General features: G+C 48.7%; 1 pseudogene; it reads left to right on the top strand.

Annotated features, from left to right (window-relative positions):
• Positions 1-4,746: 4,746 nt before the first annotated feature.
• LOC142741912 (uncharacterized) lies at positions 4,747-6,062 on the top strand (annotated as a pseudogene).
• Positions 6,063-6,698: the final 636 nt, after the last annotated feature.

Below are 6,698 nucleotides of genomic sequence, written 5' to 3' on the forward strand. Positions count from 1 at the left end.
GACTGTTCATGTCTTTGACAGTGGGCAAACTTACAAAATCAGCAAGGGATCAAATACTTATTTCCTTCACTGTGTATATATACACATAGTACAACTTTGTATGTGGTAGTAATTTAAAAATGCCCTATTGTTTTGTATGTACAGCTCCTATGCAAATCTACGTGTCTCCAAGGTCACAGACTACAAACAAACCCTGTGTAGTCTGATTCTACAGTCACGTGTTAGATAGAGTGGAGTAAGGCTATGTTCACACGCAGTGACCAAAAACGTCTGAAAATACGGAGCTGTTTTCAGGTGAAAACAGCTCCTGATTTTCAAACGTTTTTGTAGCAACTCACGTTTTTCGCGGCGTATTTTACGGCCGTTTTTGGAGCTGTTTTTCAATGGAGTAAAAGAAAAACGCCTCCAAAAACGTCCCAAGAAGTGACATGCACTTCTATTTCGCGGGTGTCTTTTTACGCGCCGTATTTTGACAGCGACACGTAAAATTAAGGCTCATGGGAACAGAACACCGTAAGCAAGCAATGGGCAGATATTTGCAGACGTAATGGAGCCGTTTTTTCAGGCGTAATTCGAGGCGTAAAACGCCCGATTTACATCTGAGAACACTGCGTGTGAACATACCCTAAGACTGCAGGATCCGACTACATATAGAATTTGTTTGTGGTCTGTAACTATGGAGACACTTAGTTCTGCAGAGGAGCTGTATACACAAAATAGTAGATTTTTAATCCAGGCTATCTGCAAAATGTATTTTTTTTAATTATTTTTAGATGCATTGCGTTGTTGATCTGATTGAGGTCCTGGAAAAGAAACATACATGGTCAGGGATGGCAGGTCAGTGTATGGCCGCGTCCTAATGGTTTGTGGTTCACCATCTCCGTGTAAGCGCAGATTATGCAGCTGCTTCAGATTCTGATTCTATAAACGCAGAAACCGGATCTGTATCTGTGAGACACTAAGTGGATGTAAATATTAGCTTTGTCAGTCCGGCTCTGAAGACTCTTCTCCTGTGAAAGTGGCGCCGTTTCCAGAAGCCCCAGCGTGAGGCGCTCACATGGCAGTGGAAACACAGAGGCTCACGCTGTTTTATTTTTCACATGTTACAATTGATTGAAGAAGAAAAAACACAGAAATAGAATTCTGAAAATCGTTTATTTCTCTTTAGTCATCTTGTCAGTAGAATGAATTAAACTGCGATCCCGGTACGAAGGAGATTGTCCGGGGGCTACTAGGCAGCAATGGTGGCTACAAAGGCTAATGTAAAATGAGGACATTTATTAAATGTGGTGCAGAGGAAAAGTGGAGCAGTTGCCCATAGCAACCATTCAGATCTTACCGCTCATTTTTTTCAAGATCCTTTGGAAACTAAAAACAACAATCTGATTGGCTGCTGTGGGCAGCTGTTCCACGTTTTCTTTGTATCAGTTTAGATAAATCTCACTCATTGTGTTAAAGATCTGCACCGTGTCTTTCCTCTGTGTCTACTTCATTAGATACAAACAGTGTTGTTTTCTGATATCCAAGGGACATAATAGATGAGGTGCACTGCTACCAGCCCCCTATTGCCCCCCACACAGAATGATGCCTCCCTAGTGCCTCCCACAAAGTAGTGATGCCCCCTTAATGCCCCCACACAGTAGTGATGCACCCTTAGTGCCCGCACACAGTAGCAAGGGAGGAGGGCTGTGTGGCACTATATACAAGGGGGAGTTGAGCGCGCTATCTACAAGGGGGTACTGTATAGCACTGTCTACAGGGGGCAGTACATCCCAATCTACATGGGGAACTATCTATAAGGGGGGCTTCGTCTGGCACCTAGGGGAGGCAGTCAAAAGTTTGCTATGGGGCTCAGTCTTTCCTACTGGTTCCTACTATCCCCAAGTATATGTAGGCTTAGTCCCAGTTGTGGGTGTATGTGCAGAGTAGTTCCCACCTTATAGAGGTTGCCTTGTCGTGGCAGGTGGGCTCACACAATTTGATCAAAATATGCGTTAAGAACCTCCCTATTGTAAGTGGATTTAGCAGTAATGAATATTTATTTATATTTAGCGGCTTAGATGACATTAGTGTTCGCAGTGTGCTGTCGCCATTTTCTTGTGTACTGTATCTATCTATGTATTATCTATCTATCTAGCACACAAGAAAATGGCGACAGCACACTGAGTATACTAATGCCACCAAAGACCCTAAATATAAATAAATATGCATTCCTGCTAAATCTACTTACAATAGGGAGATTCTTAGCGCACATTTTGATCAAATTGTGTGAGCCCACCTGCCACTACAAGACGACCTCTGTAAGGTGGGAACCTACGCTGCACATACACCCAGAAATGGGACTAAGCCTACATATATCTGGGGATGGTAGGAACCAGCATTAACTAATTAAAATCCCCCAGGGCAGAATGGGAAGAGTGCAAGATTAAAAAAACACAGCTTTAGGTACAACTGTTTACTGAAATCCACAAAAACAGGGTAACTTCTCTTCTTCTGTTGAGTAGATATCACCCTGAGAGAGGTCACGCCTAACCCCCAGGTTACCACCCTTTGGTACCCACATGCTTCTGACAATCACGGTGAGAGCTACCCACTACTGTCAGCATCACCTCAGGTAAGAGCTACGCTTTCGGTCACGGGTTATGTCGGGGGGGAGGGGTCAGTGAACTAACCGGCCTTCGGGCACCGTCACAGGTCCTCGCGGAGCTGTCCACTACCTTTCATGACCACCCTCTTTCTCGCCCTCAGTTGGCGGCTAATTTGCACAGCTCGCCTCTGGCGCAACTGAACCGTACAGGTGACAGATGCGCTATGTTGATTGTCCAACAGTTAGTCTGAGACTGGTTTCTGTCACTCTGCTAGTTCTACTGTCTGCTCCTAGTTCCAATACTTGATATAGTTAACAGCCAACAAATTTCACAAGCATCTGACTTCAGATAACATACATCTTCAAGGACAAGTGCAGGGACATGGGCATATGCAAGAGATTGCGGCAGATTAGATATTTCAACAGGGTGACTCAATCTCTATATTCCTCCTGAGTATGGTTAGAGGCTCTGGAGACTTGGGCTTAGCGATGCGGATCTTATATCCCATTTCCTTATTGTGTCTCGAGGGGCTAAGGGGGGGAGGAAGGGCAGTATGGTACCTGGGCTCCTCAGATCAGTTGTCTCCACTGCCTGCGTCCAGGTTCCGGCTGCCTCTGGTTACTGGCTGCTCCTGGTGCTGCGTCCCTGCAGCTTCTGGGGTCTGGCTGGGTCCTGGTCAGTGTGGCTGGGACTTTGGTGCCACTCGGTCCCGTCTCCTTCCTGCTGCTTGCCACTTGTTCCTGGTGGCCCACGGGACTCCGTTCACGACAACACCTTGCATTACTGCTGCACAACATCGCCGCTTCCTCCTGTCTCCCTCCTTCTCCTTCCGCCACGTGCTCACTCCCGCACCTCCGACCTCTGCTCCCTCTCTTCTCGTCTCCTCGCGCGCTTTCCCTCACTTCCGGTCCGCGCGTCACTTCCGTCGCTGCCAGAGGCTTCACTTCTCCTACGGCGCATGCGCAAACGCGCCCTGACACCCAGCGTCTGCCCGGCGATGCCATGGCAACACCCTGCTCCTCCCGAGTTACGGGTGACTGCCCGTGTTCCTGCACGACTCCAAGACAGGTAAGTCAACAAGGTTGTTGACCACCCTTACAAACACAATAGTTTGAACAGCACATTCCAACAAAATGAAACAACTATGGAGGACGCCTTGTCGTGACAGGTGGGCTCACACAATTTGATCAAAATTCCTCCGTAAAGGAAGTAGATTTAGCAGTATTGCATATTTATTTATATTTAGTGGCTTAGGTGACATTGGTGTTCGCAGTGTGCTGTCGCTATTATCTTGTGTGCTGTATAAATTTGCAGTCACAGGCGTTCTTGCACCTGTATACATGTTTTGTTTTGTTTCATTTTGTTGGAATGTGCTGTTCAAACTTTTGTGTTGTTTATGTGATTCCTATATGTGGGGTTATTTACTCGGCCTTTTGGCAAAGGGCCTGTTCACATAAGCATTGGCTTTCCGTTCCTGGGTTCCGTTTTTCCGACGGAATCAATAGCAGAGTCGACTGCGCTATTGATTCCGTCGCTAAAACGGAAACCTGCTGGAATGGTGACGAACGGAAACCATTAGCAATGTTTCCGTCACAATTGATATCAATGGTGACGGAAACGGAAGCTGTGGTTTCAGTTTGACTCTCCGTTGCGGGGTTCACCCGACAGAAACCTCAGACGGAACCCCGGAACGGAAAGCCAACGCTGATGTGAACAGGCCCTAAGATCAAGTGTAGTACCTGTTGTTATCAGTCATTATTAGGGCGTAAGCTCGGAGAACCACAGGGGGCTAGATTTACTTAGCTCAGCGATTAAAGAGTGTTCCAGATGAGGCTGGCGACTAACTGCGGAGAAGAACCATCGACGATGACGATCCAGAAGGAAGACTCGCCATCTGAGAAGGAGAACTGTGACAGAGACCTTCAAAGAAGAGCCGCTGCTGAAGGGGAACTTCGAAGAAGTTTGGCTGCAGAAGAAGAGCTCGATGACAAACTGCTGTGGAAGAAATTTTGTGGAAGAACCTCGGCCAGCAAGGAGAAGATTTGCATAACTCTGCCGCCTTCGAGAAAAGAGCTAGCGAAGACCCTCCCCAATCGACAGGAATAGCTGGAAGAAGCCATGGCCTCAACCAGCAACCCTGCCACCCAGAAGAAGGCTGATGGGCCGGGCCAGCAGACCTAGGCTAAGACATCTCCTCCTGAAGCCAACTGCTCAAGCCTACAGACCAAAAGGAAGCCAAACCAGGCAGCCCCAACCGTGGATGAAGCAGACAGTGGCCCTGAAGCTGAAGGAGGTGGACGGGAGAGTGCCGGACATGACGGAAAAAGTGTTCTGCCAGAAGATGCTCTTGGACCAGGGCTATGCAAAGCCTGAGACCATGAGAGCATATAAGCCTTCGTGACCGGGATCTTCTTTTGTGACCTTCGCATCAATCAACATCTGCAGAAGGTACTGGAGGATGGTGAAAGAGGCGAGGCATGAATCCCCTTTCTCTCGCTTTGTGGGCAACTGTCCTGTCCAAAGAGAGGAAAGGTGGATGACGGTTTCAATGCGGAACTCATACACCCCCGGCAAAGACATCACCATGTTCCTGAGGCGGTTCTGCACAATGGTGAGTGAACCCACCCACATCCTGAATGGACTCGGCTTTTGGACTGGCAAGTGGTCGGTAATCGTCCAACTGAACAAGGACTCCAGCTCAGAAGACGGCCTCCAGCACCTGCCCCAATCATTCTCGTTGGGCAACTTCTACGGCCTCATCTACTACCCGGACATGCCACAGATCTGCAAGAGATGCAGCAAGAAGGGTCATTCGATGATGGAATGCAAGAGGATGCTTGTAAGAACTGCCTGGTAACTGGACACTAGACAAAAGACTGCCTGAAACGGACCATGTGTAACCTCTGCGGACAAGCAGCCCATTCTTAGAAGGACTGCTCGAAGAGGGTAAGAACCTAGGCATCTGACATTCCCTCCCCCCTCTCCCTGCCTTCCCCATCCCCACCCGCCCTCCCCAGCGCCACCCTCCCAGCCCGTCACCCCCACTGAGGCTCTCACCTTCTCCTACCCACCTACATCAGTGGTCCTGTCACCTGCCCCTCTCCCAACCCAGCCACCTTTCTCCCCAACTCCAGCAGCATTAACATCTTCTCCTCCAGCTGCTAGAGTCCTTTCCTTGGAGGGTATTCCCCCTCTTGTCTCCTCAGGTATCAGAGGAAGAGAAAGGTGAGGGACAACACAGCTGTTGACACCTCAAAGAGAAAGATCGTAGAAATCCCTGAAGATCCCCTTGCACAGCAGGAGGAAATGGAGCAGATGGTGGAGGGGCTTGTGGCTGATCCTGAGGTCATCGATTTCACCACAGACATCCAAGTGACTTCAATCATGGAACAGTTCGTGGCAGAGAGGATGCAGGATCTTCCAGACCCGCCAGGCTCCAGAGAGGAGTACCTGCCTCACAGGAGTGGTAACTAAAGTGTATAGTTTTGCACTAACCTTCTTTATTCTCCCTCATGGCTGCTAAACTTAACATCTTTAGCCTCAATGTGAGGAGTGTTAGAGATAGGACTAGATGTCAGATGGTGATAGCCTTTCTTTACAAACAGCCGGGTGATGTTTTTATGCTGCAGGAATGTACTCTCCACTCTTCCAGGTCATACAACCATCTGGCTAGGCAGTGGACCCATGGCCCATCCTATTGGTCTGGTGGGGACGACTGTAAGTCTGCAGGGGTTGCCATCCTGATTAGAGGAAGCATGTTCACTGGTTAATCAATGTGTACACTCCCCCTAAGGGGGCTGAGCGCCTGGAACTATCCCAGACCCTGTGGACCCAGCTCGCCACCACTAGGGTGACTACTTCAACTGCCCCATCGAAGAGGATGGACGAAGTTCCGTTAGTCAAGCAAACTGGATGTCAGTTCCAAACTGCTTATCGAGATGGGGACCGAAGCATCCTTGCAGGACGTTGTGGGCTCCATGGGGAACGGTTCTGTGAACTATTCATGGAGCCGACCCGATGGCTCACTTCGTTCTTGGATTTACTTTGTGACAACTCACTATTGAGGGCAAGACACTGGTCCTGCATAACGAAGTCTTGCCCGTGCTACAA

This window comes from Rhinoderma darwinii, chromosome 2 (genome assembly GCF_050947455.1).
Source record: "Rhinoderma darwinii isolate aRhiDar2 chromosome 2, aRhiDar2.hap1, whole genome shotgun sequence".
In the NCBI taxonomy this organism is placed as follows: domain Eukaryota; kingdom Metazoa; phylum Chordata; class Amphibia; order Anura; family Rhinodermatidae; genus Rhinoderma; species Rhinoderma darwinii.